This window comes from Neovison vison, chromosome 2, assembly GCF_020171115.1.
Source record: "Neovison vison isolate M4711 chromosome 2, ASM_NN_V1, whole genome shotgun sequence".
NCBI lineage: Eukaryota > Metazoa > Chordata > Mammalia > Carnivora > Mustelidae > Neogale > Neogale vison.
In genome coordinates, this window is record NC_058092.1 from 233,194,109 (window position 1) to 233,221,121 (window position 27,013).

At 58.6% G+C, this 27,013-nt stretch overlaps 1 protein-coding gene across 4 annotated transcripts in view; it reads right to left on the bottom strand.

The window, feature by feature from the left end:
* The window catches only part of FAM53B (family with sequence similarity 53 member B), a 120,118-nt gene that overhangs the window by 15,465 nt on the left and 77,640 nt on the right, over positions 1 to 27,013 (bottom strand). The gene's annotated exons all lie outside the window — the stretch shown is intronic.

Consider the following 27,013-nt stretch of genomic DNA (forward strand, 5'->3'; position numbering starts at 1 on the left):
CGAGGACAGCATAACCCGGGACGCCCCTGGTGGGGACGCAGGCAACTGGCCTCGGGCTCCAGCCTGCCACACGCTGGGCGTGCCCTGGAAAGTCCTGCCAGCTCTGGGCCCATCTGTGCAATGACAGAGTCGCTCTGCCTGAGCCGGGGGTGTCCCCGCTCTGCCCAGGGAGGCCGCTGTGCCCAACCAGGTTTGACATGACTCAAGGCCTGGCCCCAAATCCAAATCAGAACTCTTCCTTGGCCCCAGGGGCCGCAGTCAGCCGCTCTGAGGCCAGACCTTGTTCTAAGCTCCAGACCTAGGGGGTCCCGTGAATGTCCTCACGGGCCTCTCAGCTCATCGGGGCTCAAACCTGACCCAGCACTTTCCTTTTCGAGCCTCTGCGAAGAGCAAACACCTCATGGCAGCAGCCCCAGCCCCAGCAGCCCTGTTCCCACCTCACCCGCAGGCCCCCTGCCCCCTCAGCTCCCTCTGGGGCTACCTTCCCCCAGCCAGGATCACCCTGTTCACAAACCTCCTTCTCCCCCTTTGGAACCCAGCCACAACACCCTCCGGGGCCTCCCGCACACTGTCCTGGAGCCCCCAGGCCCACACCCACGGGCCAACCAATGGGCTCTGGAGGGACGGGCTGGGCTCCCGGGCACAAGGCTGAAGCGGCCACCAGCTGTGGGGGAGCCCTGCCCCTGCCGCCAGGCCAGGTCTCCCTCAGCATCTTATGCAACTTAAACTTCACTTTCCCTGTCTGTAAAATGGGGAACTAAAACTGCTCTCGTGGGGCCGTGATGGTGATGAAATCAGATCACGTGAGGGCCGACTCCGTGGGATTCGACACCGCTTCATGGTGCCCAGCTGTGCCAGGATGGAGGCGCCAGGAGGAAGCAGCGGCAGGAGAGCCTTTCACCCACCCGGACTCACAGTGACAGCAGAATCGCAGGCATGCTGGGCAAAGGGGCGGCGTGGGCCCACACTGGCCACCGGAGCCCTGTGGGGGCGAGGAGCAGAGCGGCCCAGCCGGGCTCAGCCAGCATGTCTTGGCTTGCCCGAGCCCGGCAGGTGGCCACGGACATGCCTGCTGGCCTTGGGTGCAGCAGGACATTCCTGGGCACATTCTGCTTCTCAGGGCCGGCTGTCCCCCCCCCCCCCCCCCCCCGCAGAGCCAAGATGAGTGGCAGGGGCGCAGTGCATGGGGTCCTGGTCCTCCTAAGCCCGAGGCCCCATGAGAGGACGGCCTCACCTGAGGGCTTCACTTTGGGGTAGGGCAGACAGTCTCCAGGGAGACTCACCCTGGTCTCTGGCCCACCAGTGCCCTTCCCAGGACAACCCGCATTCCAGTTCCCTCCCTCCAACCGGATCCAGCGCTGCGGCATGCAGGGCCTGCATCTCGGAGTAGCTGGACAGCAGACCTGGCTCAGAGTCCCAACTCTGCCCAGTGCCCCGTGGGTCACCTGAGCAGGTCTCATGCCCTCTTGCAGGCTCCTCTGAGCCGCAGGAAGAATGTCTGGAGCCACCGCAGAAGCCAGAGGGTGCACAGATCTGGGAGGCTGCGCTGCGCTTACTGGACTTCTAGACGCTCGTGGCCACCAGCCCAAGGCACGCCTCGGTCTCTGCTGACCGGGCACCCCTAGCGCAGGGGCTCCTGGGCTGCAAGGATGGGGCAGCATGGGAAGGGACTCTGGCTTCTCCTACAGGACCAGGCCAAACCTAGCCAGCAGGAAATCCAGAGTCCAGGCCAGGAGCAGGCATCTGGGAGACACTGGCTTAAAGGGCACCAGAGGTCCCAGGAGGCCCATAAAGGCCTGTTGAGGAGGCCCAGCTGCAACAGAAAGGGTGTGGCCTGGAACATACCCAGATAGACGGCAGCGTCTGCGTTCTCTAGCTTAGCGACTCTGGACGAGTCATTTCCACTCTTCGAGCCAGGATGGGAATCACGACCCTGACCTCGTGTGGAAGGGTGCGTGTGGATGGCCCCGTTAAGGCATCCCTGTGCCGAAAGAATGTAGCTCCCACTGGGAGGCCTGACCACAGACTCCGGAAGCGCTGGCCAGGGCGGGTCTCCGTCCCTTTGACTTTCTCAGGGACACACCTCGGCATAACTGTTAATTTCCTGATAGGCTTATTTTTTCCCTTTCTATTTTTTCTCCTTTGTTCGTTACTGTTTAAATGTTTGGCAGGATACACAAACACGGCACCCACATCTCAAGAGGCTCCTAGAAGGCCCAAGAAGCCCTTAACCTCCGAGCTAATCTACCTGAGGTGGAGGCCCCCCCGCCCCGAGACAGGAACTGTTGGCAGCCCCGTGTATGCGGCTGACTCCGCAAACTCCAACAGAGGGGGCAGTGGCTGGGCCAGGCTCAACCCAGCTCTGTCTGGTCAAGGCCTGTGCCCTTACCCATCATGCCAGAGAAACTCAGAATAGAAACCCAACCTGATTTCTATCCACCTAGAGCCACCAGCAATCCTCACCTGGTACTGGTAACAATTCCAAAGGGACAGGGACTCCCAAACAGCTCCCGGGGAACGTGCAGGGCTGGGAGCTGTCCCAAACCCCCTCAAGTCCAGACATTTCTTCATGCATAGAAAACGGACTCACAAGGCTGAGCGATCGTCAATCCCGCCCGTCCTCCCCTGGAATCTTATCTTGCTCGGGAACAAAGTCAGCATTTCTGGGGGCTCATTCTTGTGTCCTAACAGCTGCGGAGCCTCCGATGACAGCAGGGCTAATGTTTACTGAGCACTGACGGCGAGCGTCTTCACAGGGACTGCCCTCTGAACCCGCACAACCACCCCGGTGCGGGGGGCGCCGTGCCACTGGTGTCGGAGGGTCCGAGGCCACCTGGGGAGCAACTGGGGAGGACCTGAACCCCGGCGGTCTGCCTGTAGGGCCGGGTGCCCAGGTGCTATAAGGAGGGAGCCAGGGGAAGGACAGGGCCTCCCTGATCCAGGACACCAGCGAGGCGGCAGCCAGGCAAGAGGCTGGCGGGAGGGTGCGCCCAGGCTGACCCCACGCGGGGCCAGGCCCTCGGCCAGATGGGAGGAAAGGGCAAAGGCCGTGAGTATATTACTTTCCTCTGGAGCCCTCTCCCAGGTGATGAATGATGTGTCAGGGCGAAACGGCTGAAAGTGCAAGGAGGCGGAGAACCAGCAAGACAAAACAAAAGGAAGCAGCCGAGGGCCCTCACAACATCCTCCATGCGCACAGAGTCCCAGGCTTCCTGCCGGGGGCTCCAGGTCAGCCCTCGGCCCTCGCTCCCTTCTCTCCCTTAGATATAAACGCGTGCATATGCATGTGTGTGGGCATCTGTCTCACACACACACACACACACACACACACACACAGCACCGCCATCTTGTAATTGCTTCAAGATGCTGTAATTCCTACACTGATGATGACACGGTCCGTTTGACTCTGAACCCCAGTGGCCCTCCTGGTGCAGGAGGGTGAGGCGAGCTGCAGCAGGACACAGGACGTGCCCACCACCAGGCCACCAGCTTCCAGGCCTGGGGCCCCAGACTCTGGCCTCACACCAACACTGGCTGAGCCCAAGTCAGGAAATGAGCCTACTTCTCTCTTGCAAAAATAAAAATGGGTAACACTTTGGAAAAAGCACAGAACCCAGGGGGAAGTCCCTCACTTTCCATCTGCAAGTGGCTGCCACAAAAAGGGCAGCCACACCGTGTGTCACGGACAGAGGCCCGCGTTCACCTGGAACAGGGAGCCCGGAGCCACAGGGGCCTCAAGCGATAAGGTCCTCAGATCCCTGCGGGAGCTGCCACCACAGCCTAGGACAAAAGCAGACAGAGGCTGACCCACCCCCAAGAGAGGTCCCTGCCCCTGCGCCTCCTTCCACCCTCCATCTTCCAAGCACAGACGTAGGTGGGTCTTAAGAAAACCAGCTGCTGACATGCTCCCTTGAACTGTGCACCTACTAAGTGCAGACAGCAGAGACTCCGTGCCCGTGGCCTCACTTGCTCCCCTACGACCCCCAGGAGTGCCCCTCAGGAGGCAAAGTTCAGCCTCCACTTTGGGATGAGGAAGCTGAGGAGCCTGTAAGGTCAGTGAGCAAGGGTGGCCCTTTCCCATCTGAATGAAACGGCGTGCGCACACAGCACCCTGGGAGCCTCAGGGGACAGTGAGTCTGGGGGACCCTAACCGGCCGGTCACTGCAGTCGCAGCCAGTGGTCATGTCTCTGGGCTCGGGGCGGCACATACCGACTGTGCCGAGGCTTAGCAGCAGTCGGCCCAGCAAGCAGGTCATGGATCCTAACGAGGCTGGGGCCCCAGACAAGAGGGGATGAAAGCTGAGCCCGTGGACAAACCCACAAGCGACAGATCTTCCCCTCTCGCCAAAATCTCTCCTGGAGGCCAGAGCAGGCCAGCTCCAAGGTCGGGGCAGAGGGGCAGGGGGGATCTTGCCGTGACCGTCGCGCCACCTGGCACAGCCCAGACAGTCCCGGAGGCCACTTCTCAAGTCCGGCCCCTCCCCTCCATAGGAGGACCGGCCGGGGGGTGGGGCGGGGGGGCACCCTGATGGCCTAAGAGACAGACGGTGCTCAGGCTGGCTTAGAGGCATCCGGCTTGGGCACAAGAGCGGCCAGGCTGACGTCCTGCCAGCAGGGTCCCCACGTGAACAAGGAACCTGAGATCCTGTGGGTCAGTACCCAACCCAGACATATGTACCCTCACAGTTATATTTGCAGAAACCCAAGAGGGACTCCTGAAAGAAAGGGTGGCCTTTTCTCTCTTTTGCACTTAACACTGGTTCTCACTGCAAAACTAAGTAGAAACCAAGAGGTTTCCGCCAATCCTGCTGGCAGGGTCGGGGGCGTCCAGGATAAACCCCTTTAAATTGCGGCAAAAAGCTCTCCAGCGGTCCGGCTGAACAGCCTTTCTACTTCCCGCTTTCCCTCACGCTCCCTCCCTCTTTAATCTTGCCATTGTCCCCTCCAAGAGAGACCTCATAGTGTTCCCATGAAAGCAAGAAAAATGGACGTTCCAGAAGGTATTGTGGGACCTGCCTGGGCAGAATCGCTCACATGCCTTTTTTCTCACTATTAGCTTGAGATGATCTTAGAGAAAGAAAAAGAGAGGGAGACACGCACACACACACACACGCACACACACACAACACAAACAAAAAAGTCCCGTCCTCCACAGCCGGTGAGAAATAAAGCCACTCTCTGTCTCTTGAGACGGACATCAATTGTCGGCGCCCAGGTTAGCGGGGAAGAGAGAATCACGCGTCCCGCTCACCCGGCTGAAAACAAGAAAGCAACCTTCAATTGATTGGGGGAAAGAAATTAATTGCAGCTTTAGAAAAACCTTTTCTCTCGGGCAGGGCCCAGGGCCCATTGAAGCCCAGGCTGCCCGGCAGGGCTCCGGGCGGTTTCTGCCATTCACCACGCGCAGGTGGCGGACACATTCCCAGGGCTCCTCGACGAGGGGACCGCGCGGCGCCTTTCAGCGAGGGCTGCCGGCATCTATACGGGGCCACTTAAATCAGTCTGACGCTCTGAAAGCCTCCACCGCTCGCGGCCCAGGTCCGGCCGCCCAAACAGAGCCCCGGGAGGGCCAGCGGGCGGGCGCAGGGCCGGGAGGACGGTGCCAATTAAAAAGCCCAGCCTGTGGGCCATTCTCTCCCTCATTTTCATTCCTACAGCTACATTGTGTCCACTGGCAGCGGATTCCAAAAGCAAGGCGGGCCGCATTCACCTCCCAGGGCTTCCAAGCCGCCATCCCCAAACGAGGCTAATTAAAACCGTGGTCCGTCCCAGGCTGATTCTGGGGTGGAGCAAAGACAGAGGTCTCAGGAGACAAGGAGCGACTGTTGAATGCCCGGCTCTTCCAGCAGCGACTGGCAGGCTGGGAGGAAGGGGCCCCTGGAAGGAGCAGGGCCCGCCTGGGCATCTGCCCCTTGGACCAGTGGAACATTCTAGAGCTCCCTGCACCCTCTGAACCTCAGGAAGACAGGGCAAACCTGGTATAGGTAGGAATGGGCCCTGTTGCAAGGCTGACACGCCTCTGGGATACACCTACCATCCATGCCTGCTCCCAAGACACCCGGGGACAGCAAGCCAGGGAGCTAGGGGACACGGACTGTTGAGACAGTCATGATTGGTGCAAAGAAGGGACCCAGGCCTGGCCCCATTTTGGCTGTTTATCCAAAGCTCACTCTGCCCGCCCCCGGGCCTGTTTCAACTGGAAAGCACTGAGGATACGTGCTCCCTTGCAGAATAGCTGGGCTAGCATGTACATGGCGCACACCATGCCCAGTGGCCACCACCGTCAGAAGCTCTGCCAGCAAACCAAGGAGCTCTGGCTCCATGAGAGCCAATCAGAACCCCCAGAAGTGGATGGGGGGTGCCCTTGCTGCCCTGCGGCCTCCCTTCCTGGCGCCCTTCAGAATTCCAGGACAGCGCCTAGCCCAGCAATGGATGAAGACACGGGGGCAACTCTGTTCTTTTGGCAAAATGCATGTTAATTCCGGCTGACCTGTGTGGTACTCGGCAGCTCTTTTCCAAATTACCAGGGTATCTGAGCTGTATGAGGTCCCCCCCAAAGAACGTCTCCGAACTATACTGCTCAAAGGTTTGTGCCATAGAGGGAGGCTTGGGATGTCTGTTTCCCAGATGGTGTTGGGAGGGGGCTTCTAGGGACATGAGCAAAGCCCGAGAGCTTGACTGGAGAGGGCAGGCAGGTCCTGGGGTGGCAGAGAGATGCAGAGGTGGGCAGCCAGAGCCTCCTCTGGTCGAGATACTGGGAGATGGAAGGGACGGCGTCTCGGGTCCCGCTACTATGGGGACCAACATTGCTAGAGCACCTGCCCCACAGTGGGTGAGGATGGCCCCTGCCACCCCCAGATTCCGAGGGGTCTGCCTCTCCTATCCTCCCCTGAACGAGAGGAAAAGGAGCCAGGAGTATGCATGTCTGTCTACAGGGCAGAAGTCAGGCCCTTGAGACGAAGACCCCAGCAGTGGTCACCTCCCTTGGGGCTAAGAGCAGCACAACAGTGACCAGGCTCCGTCTCAGCGAGGGAGTCCCTGGGTGCCCCTGTGGCCCTTCGAGGAGCTGGCTGAGCCGTCAGTGCAGGAAGGGGTAGCCAGGACCAGTGGGGGCTCTGTCATCACAGTGCTCTCTGATCAGACCCTGCCCCTGCTCCTTTCTCCTCTTCCTCAGAAGGATACCGGGGACTAGTGGTCCAGCTTCCACTTTCTAAATTTTTTAAAGTTGAAAATCAAGAGTCATAACAAAAACAACGCAGATCTTGGGGGCACCTAGGTGGCTCAGTGGGTTAAAGCCTCTGCCTTCGGCTCGGGTCATAATCTCAGGGTCCTGGGATCGAGCCGCATTGGGCTCTCTGCTCAGCAGAGAGCCTGCTCCCCGCACCCCGCCGCCTGCCTCTCTGCCTACTTGAGATCTCTGTCAAATAAATAAATAAAATCTTTAAAAAAACAAAAACAACACTGATCCTAACGCAGTGCTTCCTGGGGCCCCACTGAGAGGGGCAGCCTCGGCCCCTGAAACAGGCTCTGGGGCTGGGATGAGCGGGCGGCAGCTCCCTCCCTCCCCTCTCCTCCTCCAGCCTCCCAGGAGGGGCCAGCTCTCAAGGCAGACAGGTGATGGTAAGTCGAGTAGGGCTTGTGCCAAGCAGTTGCTAAGACGGCTCCAAGAACCCTGAAGTCCTGATTAATGGGCAAGATGGCTCTGCTTTGGCAGTGGGACGCTGGCGCTTTTTCTCATGAAAGACAGCAGTGCACGCTGCTGGCAGCTGCCTGGCCAAGTGCCTGCTCGCCTGCTCTTCCTGGAGGGGCTCGGGCAGAGCGGGCCGACGAGCCCGCAGACAGCAGCGCCGTCGTTCCCAGCTCCTGGGGCCGCAGACTCTGAGACAGAAAACATAGGCCAACAAAGCCAACACACCCAGCCCAGGGGCAGCAGGCCCCGTGACCCCTCTTCAGGTAACAGGAGGCCCCACTGCCCAGCTCCATCCCCCCGGCGTGTAGGGCCTAGAAGGCACTGCTAGTTCAGAAGGCTCAGATTTCCGGTCTGAGGCCAGGCACTCAACAGGGCCCCAGACACTGCAGCCCCCAGGGAGGCCAAGACCTTTCAGTCCAGTCTGTGGATCTCCACCTACACAACGTCACCCCAGGGACTGTCCGGACCCCGGAGGTCACGGGGACTGTGGGCGTCAGGTGGGGAGAAGCCGGGATCCCACAGCGCAGGACAGCCCCTCGCCCTCCACAGAGAACCATCCGGACCAGGACACCAGCAGGGCCGAGGCTGGGAAGCTCTGGTCTCCCTGTGGCAGCGCCGCCCCCCGGGACACACGAGGGCAGCTCGCTTGCGCCCAGGCACTTGCCAGGCGCAGTAAGAACGTTCCTGCCGTGGCTTCGGTGCAGACGAAACTTGCTCTGGCCCCTCGGGGGCTCAAACACCTTCCCTGCGCAGGCCGTGAGCCGGCGTGTGGAGAGGGAGGAGGAACGTGCAGCTCTGCGGAAGGAAGGAATCTGGGAACGAACACCACGGCTTTCTGACCAGCTGCCCCAAACCAGGGTGCTCCCACGGTCATGGCTCCACCTGCTATGTACTCCCTCGGCCCTTTATTCCCAGCCCTGGGCCTCTGGGATGTTAGGCCAAGGGCTAAAGACACAAGCTCAGGTTCATGGTGGACCTGACTCTGTGTCCTGCTCCCCCAGCACGAGTGGTAAAGGTCACTCTCTGTGGCTCTTCCCCCACGGGAACTGTCAACTGCCCTGCTGGGGGGAGTCAGAGGGTTACTTTAGGGAAGGCTAGAAGCAGGGCATGACAGCTGCCCAGGAATTCTGAGAGAGCGGCCGGCATCTTTGCCCCCGCAGAAGTGCCTACGACAAGCCAAGAGTCAGTCTGAACGTGTGGTCACTGTTGTCTCCAGGTCTAAAGTGAGGCTCCATCCACAGATCCAAGGTGGCCAGGGGCCACGGCAGAGTGACCTGGTCAGCTTCCTGCCAGGCCCATCGCCTGGCACTAAGCCCTAGCTAGGAACCCAGAGCAGGGGACCAGTCACTGCGTCTGAGGAGTTCTCAGTCCGGGAAGGGACAAGGTCAGGGGTGCTCAGAGTGCGGTACTAGGGCCAGTGTTTTCAGACCATGTGGTCTGTGCTGGCTGCTCTGCTGAGCGCTTTTCAACTACCACTTCCCTAAGGGACTCTACTATCATCCCCATGTCCTAAATGGGGGACTTGAGCCCCAGTAGCTTTAGTGAATGGCTGGCAGGAAGCCATACAAGCTTCCCCATATCCCAGAAGATGCCCGAGGCCCCCTCCACCCCCTACCCGTCCTCGGCTCCTTCTCCTGCTCCTAAGCCCCACACGGTGCCAATCAGGTGCTTTGGGGCCGCAAGCTGGCTAATGACGGTCCAGTCTGAGGCCCCAGATGAACTCTAAGTTTCGTTCAGATTGTTCAGCAAGAGCAGGAAGGGAAGGCAGCCTGTGAGGACCATCCATTTGTGCTGGTCCTTCACGTGAGCAAGAGTAAGTCCTCACACAGCTGTACGGAGAGAAGTGAAAGTCACGGACACGTTAACGGACGCTGACATGCCCAGTGTCACAGCTAGGGCGCAGCAGAGCGCGAAGAAATCCTGTGTTCTTTCCACGTCGTTCCCCCCCGCCCCGCCCCCTCAGTGGTGGGACCCGTGTCTCCCCACCCAGGGCTGCTCCTGCCCGCACCTGTCGGAGGAGCTGAGGACAGACCCAGAACGAGCCAAGAAAACATCCCTGGCTTCAGGTGACGCACGCAGGAGGAACCTCGGGACAGCTGTGACGGCGCCACCCTGGGGCCCGGGCTCCCTGCAGCGCCCAGGACAGCGGGAGGCGAACGGGGAGCACATGAGCGGGACACCGAGCTGTCAGGCAGCGGGCTGGTCGGGGTGGCGCGAGGGATGGGAAAGGAAGTGGGTGTGGGTGAGGAGACAGTCAACAGGAAATGCGCTGGGAACATGCCCCTGAGGCAGGTTGAGGCCGGGCTGCCACCCCCAGACTTCTGCATTCTCAGGCCTCCCTCAGATGTTGAAAATCTGCTTGTTTCTGCCAGGCAAAACGGCACGCTCTTCCTCCCTGAGAAAGCCCTCTTTCGGAGGGTGCAGGGAGCCCTCAAGCTTCTGGGAGGAAATGCAGATACTAAGGCTCCTTGACTCTGAGAACATCTGTCAGAAACTCCAGATCTGAGGCCATAGGCCGGGGCACAGCAAAGGGCCATGCGTGGGGCAGGAAACCCCCAAAATGGAGAGGGAGGATGGGAGGGCAGTGGCTGCCTCCAGACCACTGTCCCCAGCACCCATGAGCCCAGTCTCTGTGGACGGGAAAGCCTGGGGAGGAGGACTAGGGGCAGGGATGAGCCTGCTGTGCGCTGGCCCGGCCCGACAGCATGGGGCATAAAGTCACCACTCATCTCCACCCCCCTCAGAGCCTCCATGTCCCCATCTGTAAAATGGCAAAAGGGGCCTCCGACCAGCTCCCCTCAGAGCATTGCCAGGAGACCTCAAGAATCATGTCGTGAAGCTTCCGGAGGGAAACCCTCTAAAATAGTAGCAGCAGAATAATAATAAAGAGTAGACCTGAGCTCCCACCACCAAGCCCCACGAGGTGTGTCTAATCTTTACTCTGCAGATGAGCAAACGGGGTGAGAGACCCAGTGACTTGCCCAAGGTCCCAGAGCTGAAGGCCGTGCAGCCAGCACTTGGACACGGCCACCTGCCTCACCTGCTCAGGGCTCCTCTCTCCACTAAGAGGCCGGGCTGGGATCAGCCATCAGGGGAGGCCGCCCTGGGAAGACAGGGCACCATCCCAGCCCTTGAGGAATGGGCGGTGTCCCTGGAGAGACCAGTGGGAAGAGCTTGCCGCAACACGAGAGGCACTGGGAGGCTCGGGGCAAGGGCCGAGCAGACAGGATGGAACCAGTGGCAGAGGACAGCTACCTCCTACCCACTTGCAAGAACAGCTGCAGGCCCGCAGGGGAGGGTGTCCAGGTGGGGCAAGGGCAGGCGACGGGAGCGATGGAGGACCCAGGGCCAGTCACTGCCCTGTCATCAACTGCGTCACTATGTGACCCTAGGCGAGGGGCCTCTTCTCTTCACTTTCTCCAGATACACAATGGACGGGACCGGACTCCGGTCCCTCAAAGCTCCGAGACTTACGAGTTCCAGCTACAACCTTCTGTACCTCTTGATTCTCAAAACCGGGAGCACGGAAACCATCCTTGACTACTCGACGTTTTCACACTGTCTTCCCAGAGGAAGATACCATTGTCTCAGTAGACCCCAGCATCCCAACCTTGGCAGAGGCCCCCAAACTGTTCTTGGACCCACCTGGCACCCTTGGACCACCGTCCTGGCCAACCGGGATGGGGGATGGTGGACGGGTGGAGAGGGTGCTGTCTGGCTCGCTGGCCCAGGCGTCCGCGGCTGCGGAGGGAAGCCGGAGGAGCAGTCCTGGCCGGTCCGCCTCCACGTGAGTCAGCAGCTGCTTCTCCCAACCTATTTCTCCCCCACCGCATGCCACAGGGTATTGCCAACACCCGACAACTGCAAGGATTTGGACAACGGCAGTTTCAACAAACTTCTGGATCAAGCCCGAGTCCACGTTCACATGACTGTACGAAGGATTCGTGCCACGAACAGGACCCAACGGCGGCCCTCCCCAGCACTCACGGTCTCCCTGGCATGCACCGAAAGGGCCACGGCACTGTCTCTACTGCCCCAGACTCCCAAAGCACCAACAGCTACTGCAAACACGCTTGTCGCGGGAACCAATCACCCCTCCTCACTGCTCCCAATGCCTCTACACGACATATTGTTAGCCCTATTTTTCTGTTTTTTTAATTTTATTTATTTGTTTGAGGGAGCGAGAAGAAAGGGGAACACAAAGGGAGTGGGAGAGGGGAAGCAGGCTCCCCGCTGAGCAGAGAGCCCAACGGCCAATCCCAGGACCCTGAGATCAGAACCCGGGCTAAAGGCAGACGCTTCACCGACGGAGCCACCCAGGCGCCCCGGCCCCATTCTTCAAAACTAAACAAGCTGAGGCCCAGAAAAGTCGCACGGCCAGGGTCCTTCAGCGAGGGAAGAGCAGGGGTGGGGACGACCCCCAGGGCCCGCTCGCCCCCCGGGCTGGCTCCTGCTCCACTGTGTTCTCAGATCCCCAGTTTTCTGTCTACTGGGATATTTACGGCATTAAGAACTGAAGTCATAAAAAGATGATTTGATGACAGGTACAGACAACATAATTAGCTACCAGACAACTTTTCTCCCTAATGGAGCCAGAATGTTTTATTCTTAGTATTATAATTGAGCACAGGATAATTTTGAGATCCTGTAGGCTCTGCTTTACTCGGAGCGAGCGCTAAGGAGACGGCAACCAACACTGGGACCTCTTCCTACCGGGAAACTCACTACCAGATGGAAAAGGCCAAAGGTAAAGCGCCTTCGTGAGGAGACAGAAGCCCAGGTCACTGCGGCACCTGTGACAGGACAGTTGTCTGCCCGGTGGTTCAGAGTCGGGCACGAGGCCAAGTGTTCAAGGTGCTCTGGTTGCACTTTCTGTACTAGAGATGGTGGTGATGGCGATGGTGGAGGTGGGGGGAGGGGTGCGGGGAGGGGAGGGGGTGGTGATGGCGATGGTGGAGATGGGGGGAGGGGAGGGGGTGGTGATGGCGATGGTGGAGGTGGGGGGAGGGGAGGGGGTGGTGATGGCGATGGTGGAGGTGGGGGGAGGGGTGCGGGGAGGGGAGGGGGTGGTGATGGCGATGGTGGAGGTGGGGGGAGGGGAGGGGGTGGTGATGGCGATGGTGGAGGTGGGGGGAGGGGTGGGGGAGGGGGAGGGGTGGTGATGGCGATGGTGGAGGTGGGGGGGTGGGGGAGGGGGAGGGGTGGTGGTGATGAAGGCGGTGGTGTTCGTGCTGAAGCTGAAGGTAGCGGGGCTGGTCACCGTGAGGACCAGCCACCATCTGCAGAGCGCCTGCAGTGTGGCCAGGCGTGGCCAGGCGCTTTACAGCCTGCGGCTTATGGGATCCTCACACCAACCCTCTGAGGTAAGTTAATATGATCCTCATCTTCCAATGAGGAAACTGAGGCTCAGCGTGGCTACCTGAGGAGAGTGGAGAGGCAGGGGCTCTGGACTCCAAAGACACTGCTCCTCCTCTACCTCACGCTCCCCGAGGGACCAGCTGCACAGGGGACATCGTTCCTGCCAAGGAGCCATTTCCGGGCTCTGGCCCCCGAGCACAGATACATGGGGTCGACCGCCCTTAGCCGCCGGCACTTGCTGTAGAAGATGCAGGCTCATCCGAAAGGAGAAGGTTCGTCCTAAAGTAGGCCTTGTGTGCGGCAGACTCGGACCCCTCTCCCGCCTTCAGCAACGAGCGCAAGAAGCAAACTTCTTCCTATAAGGAAGGAAGAGCAGCGGGGGCTGACGGGCACTGGGAGGACAATGAGGGGCACTGTTGGGTTCCACACACCTCCCTTTCCTGACAGCCCCCCCACCTCTCTTCAGAGCCTGCTTCCTGCCCAAACCACTCCAAAGCCAAAGGCACAGCGACAAGGGCAGCCGTGAGGCAGAGCGGCGGACGCAGGTCCCCCCAAGCCCTCCCTCAGAGGCTGTCATGGCCACGCTGCCAGGCTCCTGCCAGCAACTGAAGCCTCCAGCACCTCAATTCAGCTCCTCATGTTCCCTTTCCACCTGATGCAACAGGGCAGGAGAAGGCGGCGAGGGCCGGAGCAGGATGGAGGCCTCCGCCTGGCATCCTCCCGCTCTGGCCTCGGAGCTGCACAGGCCAGGCAGAGACCCAGCTGAGGAGGGCCATGGCGGAGTCCAAGGCGCTGGCTGGGGCCAGTCTCGCTCCCATAGGCACTGTGACAGCAAGCTCAGCTGTTGGACAAGACCTCCAGCCCACAAATGGGCACCAGGGACCCAGACCGAGCACCCACTCTCCTTCCTCTTCCTCTGCCAGGCCTCCCCGGCGATGGTTATCCCAGCCCAGAGGCCTCCTGGCTTCCTGCAGTGCTGTGCAGACACTCAGCTGACTTCCTGCCCTGGGGCCTGACCACTCTGGGGGGACAGCGCCGCAGAGACGGCTGGTGAAGCTTCCCTGCAGACATCTGGCCCCTGCCCCAGGTTAGCAAACCTGAGCACTGACACATGACACAGACCGCCATGTCCCTCACGCAGCCCCTGCTGACAGACCCCAGAATGTTTAGGATGACCTGAAATGGAGGGCCCAAGGGGCCTGCACTCAGCTTCCTTTACTCATCCCCACCCACAAAGTACCCACTGTGCACGGTGTGCTGTCCTGACTTCCACGGAGTCAGCCATCAGTAAGACAGGCCCCCTGCCTTCTAGAAGCCCTGCTCCCAAAGGACCTGCCTGGAGAATATGGAGTCCAGCACAAACCCAACTCATCAAAGTGCAGTGAGAATAAAATTCTGAGGTTCGAGTCATCTCCCCAAGTTCTTAATTTCCAGCCCTTTTTCCTACTTGGGCCCTAAGACTTGCCCAAGTTTGTCTCTGCAAAGGGGAAAATTACCTATTCCCCAGACGTTTCTCCTCAGTAGGTCACAACCACAAGAGCGCTTACGGTGCCTGGGGTTCTCCCATGCAAACAGCATGTCCACACCCAGTCCTGGGGGCAAGTAAAACAAAGAACTCGGCCCAATGCACAGATCAGGAAACTGAGGCCCTGGGCAGCACCGGGACAGGCCAGTGCACACTACTGTCCAGTGGCAGCGGAAGCCATGGCCATGGCCTCTCTGCCTTGGGCTTTGGAGAATTCTGAGAAGGAGCCTGGCCTGAAGCTACCCTCGGGTCTGGTCCCAGTCCGTCATCCCTGGTGTCAAGCTCCTGGGTGGCTGTAGCACAGCCATTTCCCTCCTCCAGGCCTCAGTGGCTTCGCCTGCAGAGTCCAGGAACTGAAGGAAGTTTGGTATTTCTGGGTGCTGCCATTCCACTGGGTGCCACAGGGAGCCCAGGAGCCAGGATGGTGTGCGGTCACACAGTTACAGAGAAGTATCTTGGCTGAGGGCCTGACACCACAGGGTCCCCTGTCCTACCTGGCTTCCAGCTCAGGGCCCCAGCCCCTTCAGGCTGGAAGGCAGCAGGAGTCCAGCCACAAGGAGATGTAGTCTTTCCAGCAGAAACTTCCCGATGTGTCCCCAAGACGCAGGCGCCTCCTGTGACCTTCTAGCTACGGCTGCACGTTGGCACAGCTGCCCGTGTTGGCGAGGGCTTGATAAACCTCTCCCGAGGGACTGCGGACAAAAGAGGCTGCCTTCTCTGGGGAACTCAGTGCCTCGGCCAGGCCACCCATCAGGACCCCCAGCGCTCTGCAGACAGCTCAGCTCACAGCGGCCTCGAGGGTTCCCTGCCTGCCCCTCAAGCACCCCAAACCCACTGTCAGGGGTTTGCTCTTCGAAACTATTTTGATGGTTTCTAAACCACCTTGGGGAAAGGAGTCTACATTCCAGCTCCCTGGAAGGAAAGCCGTAGGCTTTAATGAGTTTCTCTGAAGCCCCAAGCTCAGGGCCAGCTAGGAAGGGCGGTCTTCCAGACTTCAGGAGGCACTGTGCCTGAGGCTGGGGTGACCGGCTTCCTCTACACCAAGAAGGCTGGGGCACAGCAGGGGCTGGCGAGAACGGCCCCCCTTGGGGACTCTGATGCTATTTCAACAGAGGTATCTATGAGGCTGGAAACAACTAGGCACACCCAGGTGCCCGGGCAGCAGGCCCCACTCTCCGCCATCAACTTTCTAATGGCTCTGCCAAGAGCCAAGGACAGACGGGCTGTGGCTTCTTCGCTAGGGTGCCGCTGGGATGGCGGCGTCAGGCAAGGGGCCAGACACGCCTGGGCTCAGAGCCCTCTATGCAGCTACTTCCTCACTGTGGACCTTGGGCAGCTCCCTCCACCCGAGCCTTGCTTTCCTCATCCATGAGCTGCATAAGCACAGCCCACGTCAGAGGGGGCCTGCAAGGAAGAAAGGAAATGAAGCGTATAAATGTTCTTCATGAATCTAACCCGTTGGATGTGGTGTGGACCCTCCCACACCACATCAGGCCCGGAGGGAGGGGCCACACCACATCAGGCCCGGAGACCGGCCATCCGGCTGAGGGCTGGCAGCGTTAGGATCCTCTAGCTGATGTTTTCACATCGCCTGGCACTCGCCAGAGGCTCAGCTGGCAAGTCACATGTGCCGGGCACCCCCAAATCAGGCTTCTAGTAGCTCCAGTGAGCCCCTAACCAGGTCAGTCTGGACACAGGAAGAACGGATGCTCAGAGCCATTAAGGAACCACAGGACTCCAGCCACTAACTAGGCTGCCACACATCTCCTCTTATTTGGAGAGAATGTGGCTCTCAAGACATTTGGGCGTATTCTTTAAAAAAAAAAAAAAGTCATATCATTATCAAAGGAAATAATTACAAAACATTAAATGAGAAAAGCGCGTCGAGCTGCGCTTGACCGTCATCTTCATCCAACACAAAGGTGCTCAGAAAAAGACCCTAGGACAAAGGACCCAAAGCCTTGGACCTGGCTGGCCCTCCCACCCGAGTGTGAGCAGTGACATCCTCTTCACCCTGGGACCCAGACGGGACCACACTGGAACACAGACTCTCAGAAAGGGGGCATTTCTAATGGTTGCCACGCTGGGGACAATGGGAGAGAAGTGGGACTCCCAGGGACGGGATGGCACTTCCGGTCCCGAGGCCTGCAGGTGTGGGGGTGGCGGTGGGGGTAGAACGGTGAGGGCTTATTTTCCACTTGCAGCAGAACAAGCAGAAGGGAGTGGCGGAAGGCAGAATCTGCCTCTGCCTCAACCCAGGTCCTCCCCTCCCAGGACTGCCTGTGGCTGCGCTGTGGGAGGCCCGGGGTAGCAAGGCCGAGCCCTGCCGTGTGCAGGAACGGCTTCCTTCCCAGCCTCGCGGAGGGGCGGTGGCAGGAGCTCGCTCCTTCCCATTACCAGAATGGCCAGAACTACTGGGTAGGGCTGCAGGAGCCTCAGTCTCCCCCAGGCTGCTGACTCGACCCCCTCCCGCTTGGGAGTTCCTGAGTCTGCAAGCAAGTGGCCTTTCAAAAGAGCCCTCCTGAGACTACTCACCTGCCCAGGTCTGGTCCAGGGAGCCCCGAGGGCAGGTTTGCACCAGGTCATCCTGGCTCCCTTGAAAAGCAAGAGAGGCCAGAGGGCATGGAGAGCATTTGCCAATAGTCAGGACTCAAATGAGCCACAGGTCCCGAAACAGTGACCAGGTTATATGAGCTCGAGGCGCACACATGTCACGGAATTCTGGGAAATCCCATTTTAACTGACAGTAGCGCAGAATGTGGGCTCTGGTGCCTAGGACTGCCTCCCGAGGCCCTCGGGCTATCAGCCATTCCTAACCTCCCTACTGTCCTGCTTGCTCTCAGCCAGAGACAGTGGTATGACTTGCTACATCCGGGTGACAATGCTGCCAGACCCTCAAGGACGGTCACACCCCATCTCACACTCACAGGCCAGGACCATCCCTTTGCCGACGCCCCCTCTCGCCGGACAGGCAGCCCATTCTGAGGCTTACAGCCTCCACATGACTTAAGGGTTTGTGCCAACACCCGCTGGGCTGGTCAGGGTCCCCAAAGCCATAGCCCTCTTGGACATCAATAGGAAAACAAGGGGCTCCTCCTTGCACCAGACTCCTCCTCGCCTTTTCCCACCAAGACATGCCCCCCCCCCCCAGACTGTCCTGGGCCAATAAAGGGCACGTCGGATGCTGAGGGAACAGGAAGGGGGAAGAACCATCCAGCGCTGGGATTCTGCACAATGACCCCTCCTTGAAGGAGGCTCTACCACTCTGGGTGACAGGTCACTGCCGTCTGGAGCACTGCTCAGCAGTAGAGCTGGGGCCAGCCCAGGTGCAGTCCCTGACCATGCCCCCTGCCCTAGCCTCTGAGGTCACTCACGCTACCCTTCCCCATGGAAGATCCTTCTGCTTCTCTGCCCCTTGTTTCTCCCCCATCAGCCGCATCTCAGGTCTATGAAGCGCTATGTCTCATGTAACCTTCTTTGCTCTTGCTTATTGTCTGTCTACCCACACAAGGGGGAAGCTTCTAGAGACCAGGGCCTGCGGCCACCCTGCCCCACACTGCAGCCTTAGCAATAAGGGCAACATGCGGGCACAATAGGTGCGCACCCAGCGGCACTGCCCCAGAATGAAAAGAATCTGCACAGAGGGAGGCAACGGGATCCGGCTTCTAGTTTTCCTGCCCTGAGGTGGCCCGAATACAGCAGAAACCCAGAGAGAGGTTCTGGACTGAATGGAAGGTGAGAGACAGACCAGACATGGGTCCTATGTGGGTATGAAGGAAACTCAGGTGGAAGCCGATTTGGCCCCCGACATGGAGCCAGGCCAGGGAGTCTGGGAAGCAGACATGACGTGGCCATGTTCTGGGTTTTCCCACACAAAATGCACACGCTTGTGTGCACGGGCAGTGTGGACACACGGCAGGCCCCACGACTGAGCGTGTCCTGCATGAGCACGGGGGCCTCAGGCCCCAGGGGCACCACTGTGGTAGGTGGGCAGGCGTTCCCGGCTCCACTGCTGGAAAACAGAATGGGCTCCTGAGAGAAAATGAGTCAAGCTAGCTCCCCGAACGCCCAGGCAAACTATTCAAAAACAAAAAACCAAAGCACCAGCAGGGCCCTGGCCAGAGGCACCCCTGCTCCAAGCTGTGGGACGGGGCCGATGCTGGAAACGGCTCTTGCGCTCGGATGGCCTGGGAACGTCTGGTCACACTGTGTTTGGTGCAGCCACTACGAGCCCCTGGACAGGCGGCAGGTTGACCGAGTCACGTGAGACCTGTCGTCCAAGCCAGCGGAGCGGGTTCAGTGATGCTAACGGGAACCTGCGTTATTACAAACTCAGGGTACGAAAGAATCGACACATTCACCACAGACCTTGGACCACAGAGTCTAAAAGAATTCAATTCTATTTTGTGCTGCGCCAAGAATTTTGTGGGGACTTTTTTTTTTTTTAAGACTGTGTCTGGGGGCGCCTGGGTGGCTCAGTGGGTTAAAGCCTTTGCCTTTGGCTCAGGTCATGATCCCAGGGTCCTGGGATCAAGCCCCACATCGGGCTCTCTGCTTAGCAGGGAGCCTGCTTCCTCCTCTCTCTCTGCCTGCCTCTCTGCCTACTTGTGATCTCTGTCTGCCAAATAAATAAATAAAATCTAAAAAAAAAAGATTATGTGTCTGCTTTTCTTATTGGTTAGAGTGAGAAACTGGTGCTAAGCTCACGTGTTTTGTTTTCATAAGGACTGTTTCTTTCATTTTTCTGTTTTAAAGGAACACATTCCTATTTCTTGTCACAGCTCCGCAGTGCGTTTGAACCTGCAGATTCCATGGGCTCATTGGGCTGGAAGGCGCCTCAAGAGCCCCCACTCAGTGTCACAGCTGTTTAGAGAAAGGACTGAGAACCATGACATTTGGTGCTGGCTACCTCTGGGGTGGATTCCAGAAGGATCTCCCTTTCTGTTCTTACATTTCTGAACTGTAATGTTTTTGCCTTCTAAACTTGGAAATTTTTACGTGTATGCATTAATTTTGTAAGCAGAAGAAACAAGAAATTTAAATGAATCTAGAGAGGCTCCTGGGTGGCCCAGTCATTAAGCGTCTGCCTTCAGCTCAGATCATGATCCTGGGGTCCTGGGATCGAGCCCCGCATCAGGCTCCCTGCTCGGCGGGGTGCCTGCTTCTCCCTCTCCCTCTGCTGCTCCCCTGCTTGTGTTCCCTCCCTCACTGTCTCTCTCTCGTTGTCAAATAAATAAATAAAACGTAATCAATAAATAAATAAGTCTAGAAATCATCTGCTTTCATATATAAGCGTCTGTCCCTACTCCAACAAGAACACTGCTATGTGCCAAGACTGCAGCCCTACATGCCACTGAGGATGTAGTGGCACGTAAGTGTGAGAGAGATGTCACTTCCTGGAACTCCCTATTACCAGACCCACTTCACAGATGTGGACACGGAGGCTCGGGGACCCACAGCTAGATCTGCAACCAGCTCCGTCTGCTTCCCGGGGCCCTGCTCTCGGGCGGCCTGCTTCCCGGCCTCCCCACAGACTTGAGGGCTCCTTTCTCTCTGCCCCTTTTCCTGCCTGGCCCCTGGAAACAGCTGTCCTAGTAAACCACAAATAGTACAGAGGCCACAGACTGGGTGGGCACTCTGGAGATGTCTGGGTCACTCTGGTGACCTGTCTCCCAAAGTTGAAGAGCGGGGTCAGTTCCTGGCCTCCCCCAGCAGACTGTGAGGCAGGGGAGAGGCGTGGGCCAGCAGAAGCCTGGGGGAACGGCTTTGCTAGGCGTGAAACTGAAGAACACGCCGGCGTGTTCGGGAATAGGGACGCTGCAAGGCAGGTGGTGGAGGCCTGGCCGTCGCTGGTGCTGCCTGACACTGTGTGCCACCCTAGGAGGCTTCAGGACCAGAAGTCCCGGCCACCTCTGCCAGGGTTGCAGGCCACAGACCCTAGACCAGATGTCGAGCAGGTCCCCTCCCACGTGCTTCCACCTGCCCAGTCCTGCTGACATGTTCACGCTGTTTACCAGAAGGTGCTCTGCGAAGGGGTCAGCCCCGACACATGCGTGCAAAATGCTGCGTTCTCCAGTCCCTCAGACACACAGCACATTCCTGCTCAGAGAAGCATCACCTTTCGGAAACTTGTGTCCCTGGGCTAGACCTTGGAGAACCTTCTCTATGAGTCTAGCACAGGGAGAGAGTCTGCAAAGTTCCCCTGGGGAGACGGGCACAAAGGTGCGGACGAGTTCCTAGCAACGGGCGAGGCACCCTGACAGACGTACCTTCCCCGGTCCCAGAAGGCGGGGCAGGAGCTGCGGGACAGGACAGGCTGCCAGGGGCAGGACTCCAGGACCGCATTCCTCCCCTCCACCTACGCTCCCAGGAGCGTAGGTGGAGGCCCTGCCTGGGAAACCTTCTCTGGCCTTTCTTCCTCGGACCCTGCTTCCAGGGCCTCCTGAAGGCTGCCCCGGGCGCACGGGCTCAGCCATACTCCTGACTGTACCTCCCAGCTGTGAGTCCCACACCCGCCACGGGCAAGTCACCAACCATGTCTCTGCTACCCCGTCCTCAGCCGTGAGCCGCGTGACAAAAGGGTCTCTGTGTCCCGGGGCTGAGTTGAACATCAGGAGAGCTCGCACGCACCGGAAGCAGAAGGGGTCAGAGAAGGGCCTGTAGCCTCGTCCCGGCGTCCCAGTGTTTCCCAGGGCCCCGGGGTGCTACTGGGGGGCACAGGGAAGCATGCGCCTCACCCAGGCAGAAACAGCCTCTTGGCTCTGTGCGGGCCGCTGCGGGCCGCCCAGGCACGGGCGGCCTCAGCCGGGGATCAGGCCGGCCTCCGGGAACGGAGTCTGGGGTGGAGCGCGGGACAAAAGCCCGGGCAGCAGAGGCCTTTACATGTCGGAGCAGTCGTCCCTCCCTTATTTCACAATGCGGCTCCAAAACCACCTCGCAGGGCCAAGTTCTGTTACCACAAAGTTAATATCCTCTAGCAACTTCCGAGCTGGTTGTCTGCCTCCGGGGCCAGGACACATCTGGCCAGCAGAGAGATTTCTGGATCCCTGGCCAGGATGAACTTTCTAGGGGTTTGTCTTGAATGACGAGAACCCCAGGGCCACTCCCCAACCCCCCTGCGGCCTCACTGGAGTTTTGTTCCACCACACTGAGAGGAACAGCCTCACCAAAATTCTTCGAGGGACAGGAGAAAATTCAGGCAGTGAGGGAAAGCAGAAGGAAATGAACAATCGTCTTTGGCCCACGCTCCTCAGGCATGGCAGCGACAGACGAGCGGCCTGGAAAGGATGGGAGCATTGGGACTGGACAGGCAACAACCCAGCACACCCTCCCAGAGCCACGCACCGTGAGAACGCCGTTTTCATTTAAAAAAAAAAAAATCACGTTTTGTGCCCTGAGATACACTGAATGACTCGTTCGGACGCCAGGGCCCCAGTTAGCCAAAACTCACAAACTCTGGCCGCTCCTTTTCCGCTGCCCCCTCTCCAGCACCGTGTTCTTATTTGCCACTTGAGGAGCACAGGAAAAGGCCACACAGGGGCCAAGTTTCGGCTCGGCAGAACTTTAGCCAATCGGGTGGGCCGCGTTACATCACCCCCGCATTCCTGACCGCCAGGGTAACAGTATCGGGGCCATTTCTATGAGTAGCTTTCAGTGAGAAACCGACAAATTCCAGTTGCTTTCCATACAGGGAAACTAAGGCATGGGGCCATCTAGATCAGAGGCTGGGATAAATCTCTTAAAGGGGTCAACAGTAAGTATTTTAGGCTCTGTGGCCCATCCAGTCTCTGTTTTTTTTTTTTTTTTAGATTTTATTTATTTATTTGAGAGAGAGAGAGACAGTGAGAGAGAGCACGAGCGAGGAGAAGGTCAGAGAGCGAAGCAGACTCCCCATGGAGCTGGGAGCCTGATGTGGGACTCGATCCCGGGACTCCAGGGTCACGCCCTGAGCCGGAGGCAGTCGTCCAACCAACTGCGCCACCCAGGCGTCCCACCAGTCTCTGTTTTAACATGAAAGTCATCACAAGGCAATTTACTAAGTAAGCTAACATGGCTATGTGCCAATAAAACTTTATTTGCAAAAATAGGCAACAGCCTGTGGGCTGTGGTTTGCCGATCCCTGATCTAGATGGTTTGAGGGGACAACTGTCACCTTTACTGGAAAACACTGCCCACAACTGTAGCGTTAGGAACCCACCCCACCACACATGCCCCAGGGGTCCACCTGGCAGAAGTCTAGTTAGAATGCTGAACCTATTACAAAATAGTAAGTCACCCCCACACAGAACTCCACGGACACTGGGCCCTGGTCTTCCACGGTCCTGCTCTGTGATGAGGACATTCCCTATGCCCTCCCAGCACGGGCTCAGGGGCTCAGGGGCTCATGGCTCCCCTCTGTTCCACCTAAAACCCTGGAGAAACCAGAGACGGCCCCAGCAGACTGAAGCAAAGGCAAGGCGAGCTCCCTGGGATACATGGCCTCTGAAGAGACCCACCAGGGTCCCAAAACCTAAGATGAGGACCGTACTCCCCCCTGCTCTCTTCCTTCTAGGATGGCAGGTTTGTGGGCCTAGCCTCATGGCCAGTGCCCCGCACTGTGGATCTCTCTAGGGCCTGGGCCGGGGCAGTCGGGAAGGTCCACAGAGGGAGCAGCCCTTCAGCTTCATACACCGCCTCGTGCCAAGCCACAGGCATGGCTGTGAGAGCCCACGACACCTCACACAGCTTCCTGAGCTCCACCGAGGCCACCGTCAGTGCCCCTATTAGGGCGCTGCTTGCTGTCACTGCTTCGAAATGGTCTCGGGTTTCAATAATAATCCAATCGTAGCCTACTTCATCCAGATTGGTGACAACTGTCACCTCAGATCGTCTAGACAGTTCCAACAGCTGGTGGAGTGGGGGCCAGATCAGGGTCCCCTGGCAATGTCATGGGAGAACGTAGCTGCCATCCCAGAACTGGGTACTGACCTTTGAGCCCATCCCTGTCACTGTCTTCAAACCAGAGAGCCCTTCGTGTCCAGGGATGATCTGTCCCATCAAGGACCCACCAGAGCTGAGGAAGGAGACCTGCTTCCAGCCCAGCCTCAGCTCCATGATACCAATCCCCCCACTGGCTCTCACCCTCTGTACAGACACCCAGGGTAGGAAGGGCCTGGCACCCTGAGCTCTGCCCAGGGCCCCTGATGGGGAAAGAAACTTGAACAAGCATGGAACTTGCAGGCACACCAGGCCCTGGGAGTTTGGGTACCACTCTGGACCTCAGTCTCTTCTGCAAAATGGGAAGAGAAATCCCCACTTTCCAGGACTGCAATGAAGACAACACAGAACACCACAAACATAAATCCCGTCTCTGGCCCACAGGTGAGGTAGGTAGGGACACGTAGGCATTGCAAGCACATGGTCACACGTGGTGAGAGCCATCAATGACGCATCTATCCGTTCACTGGGGTTTCAGAGAGTGGGGCCCAGGCCACAGGAGGTACACGTCTCCGGCTAAAAGTTCCCGGCATGAACCAAGCTGTCCTCATTCCCAGGGAGAAGGGAATGGTAGGCTGACCAGGCATCTTACCCAAACTAAAGCAGAAAGCTCCAATGTCTCACTGTTCTGGCTTTGCTGCTGCCTGAGAGGAAAAGGAAGCTGTATCTCACTTGGTTTGCGTCCCCAAGGACAAAGCTGGTTATCTTCCTCTTCCCCCTGATGAATGCTTATTTGCCTTCTTGCTCTGACCTGTTTGCACAATGGTCTCCTGGGTGCACTCTTGAGACCAGATCCCCAAGGCAATGGATTCAGAGGGTCCCAGACCTAGAAAATGACATCTGATCCTTTCTCAGGGACCCGATGGCCTTCCCTGGGCTCAGCACTAAGACCCACTCCTTACCCCGCCTGCGAGGCCCAGCCCTGAGTTGGCCCTGCCAATCCCTTGCAGTCCCTCCTGGGCACCCCCTCGCACCAGCCTGCATTGCCCTGAACTTGCCAAGCCCACCCCACCTGCCCACGTTTGTGCTCACTGTCCCTCATCACCTGTGCCTGGCTGAAGGCGTCTCGTTATTAGATCACCTCCTGAGTGGCCGCCTTGTCACTCCAACCTAAAGCGGGCCACATGCCCCCTCCCACCTGGCATCCACATCCGGCCCATTTTATTTTCTTTATAGCACCTACTGGCACCTGCAAGTCTCTTGCCTGTTGTTCATTATCTACCCCTCTTTCTAGAAAGTAGCTTCCATGAAAATGAGAACCGAGCGCGACCTGTAGAGACCCCCTCAGGGCCTTGCTGAGTGCCCGGCACTCATGGGTCGCCAGCGCATGAGACCAGGAGAGACAGAGAGGAAGAGTGAGAACACAGCCCGAGTTCTGGGATGCTCGATGGTCCAGAGGGACCACGCTCGGCCGCATGGCAAAAAGAGGGCAGGCATTCCCACGGCAGCTCTGGCCAATCCCAGAGCCAGGGGCTTAGCTCCAGGCTCCCTGGCCTCTGGGCCCAGCATTGCGGTGGGGTGGGGTGCGGAGGCTCTGCCATCTGCTCCCCTCGAGTCCCTGTGAACAGGAGCGCTGGGGGTGGGGGAGTAGGGCTGCATCCTCCTGCTTGTTTCCCGTGGCTGTCACCATCACCGGCCTGATTCCTGACCCGGCAGGGCCCTCTACCCCGTGCCCGGCAGCTGCCGCAGCCTGCAGCTTTCCCAACATGCGCTGCAGCTTCTCCGCGCTTCCTGTCCTCAACCCCGGGGCCCGTGGCCTCCAAGCTCTGCAGCTTGCAGAACGGCGGCCTCCCCTTTGTCACCCTCGCCGGGGAGGGAGCAGCTTCCTGCCGTTGCTTCCTCCATGGTATCTTGTGCTCATGTCTTGGCTTCTCGGTTCTCCAGAAACCCAATTAACAACCCCTCGCCGTGAGCCCTCCGTGGACACGTGGGTGGTTTCTGTCCCCTGCCAGGGCCCTGGCTGCTCCAGGCAGCCTTCCCCACGCTCTCCGTGCACGAGCTCTGGCAAGGAAGCAGCTGCAGCCCCCACCGCCGCGACCACCCGCTCCACGCGGATTAAATGCATTAGAGGGCCCTGCACTATCTCAGGGCTGGCGCCTGGTGGCCTTCAGTGACACATTACCAACCCGAGCTTACTGCTACTGCCAGGGAATGGAGCTTCTGGTCATTGCGCTGTATTTTGGAACCAACCACCTCTTTTGTTTTCCAAGACAGAAAAGAAAGCCACCCCACTCCCTCCCCAAAAGGAGCTATCCAAGAGCCCTACTATGCCCAACTTTCAAAGGGGGCATTGTTCATCATTTGGCCGTAAATAGGCAATTACCAGCCACTCCAAGTCCAATCGAACCAAGCTCCCACCGGCTTGGGGACTGCAGCTTGCCCTCCCGTGTGGGCTTTCCTGTCTTTAGTTCTCGACTGGGGCCCGAAGCTGGGAGCAGCAGCAGTAACTCAGGACAGCGGATACTGCAAAAATGTTGTAAATAAACAGCCCGTGTCCGAAGGGGAGATTCTCTGTTCTTGGGACGTGGAGGGCTGTGCTGCGAAAGGGGCGACAGTAAGCTTCTACCCTGTGCTGGAGCCATGGAAGCCAGCGGCCGCCCTGGGCACAGGCACAGGCTCGTGTCGGATGGCTCGGCTCAGGGTCAGCCTCGTAATTAAGCACAGGCCCGTCTCAGGGACACCGCTCTGTGCCTCCCCGTCTCCCACCCTCCCTGGGGCTCTCTCAGCCCCACAGGCTTGCCAAGGGCTTGGAGCGCCTTCCCAGGAGGTGTTATCCCAACATCCCCAATAAGGAAGCTGGAAGAGGGCAGGGAATCCCAGAATCCCTCCAGAGCTGTCAAGCATCCCATCCCCTGCATCCTTCCGGGCTGCGCCAGGATTGCATGCTCTGCTAGTAGATCCACAGAAGCCACCGCAGATGCCACGTTTCCAGAGCTGCTGCCCCAGCTGCTGTAAACAGATCAGCTGTGGCACCGCTGAAGTGGAATCCAGCAGGACAAGCACTCAGACCTATAAGAGAACCCTCCTGCAGCCCTAAGCGGCCCTCAGCCTTCTCCAGCCCAGAGTGGCACCCACTTTCAGGCGGGCAAGGACTGAGAAGCTTCGGCACAGGAGTCAGAGGTCTAGGGACAGGGTAGGAATCGAGCTTCCACAACAGGGAAAGACAGCCCAGTTGGCAAAGCACCGAGATGCAAGGATTTGGGGGTGGGATGGTTTCAAGGGTGGCTGCGGAAGCCAAAGGAATTGTAGTGCTTGATTATACTTCACTTTTACTGAGAAAAGATCAAGAAAACGGACAGAGTGAGGGCTGCAGGTCAGATACCAAGACAGACATACACCCAGCAGACACTAAACAGTAGTTTAAAGGAAGCGGTCTTTGGGGATTAAGGCTCTGGCTTCTCTGCCCCGTGAGGTCCGTGACTCAGTCGACTTGGAAGCTAAAGACCAGAGGAAGCCACCGGCCT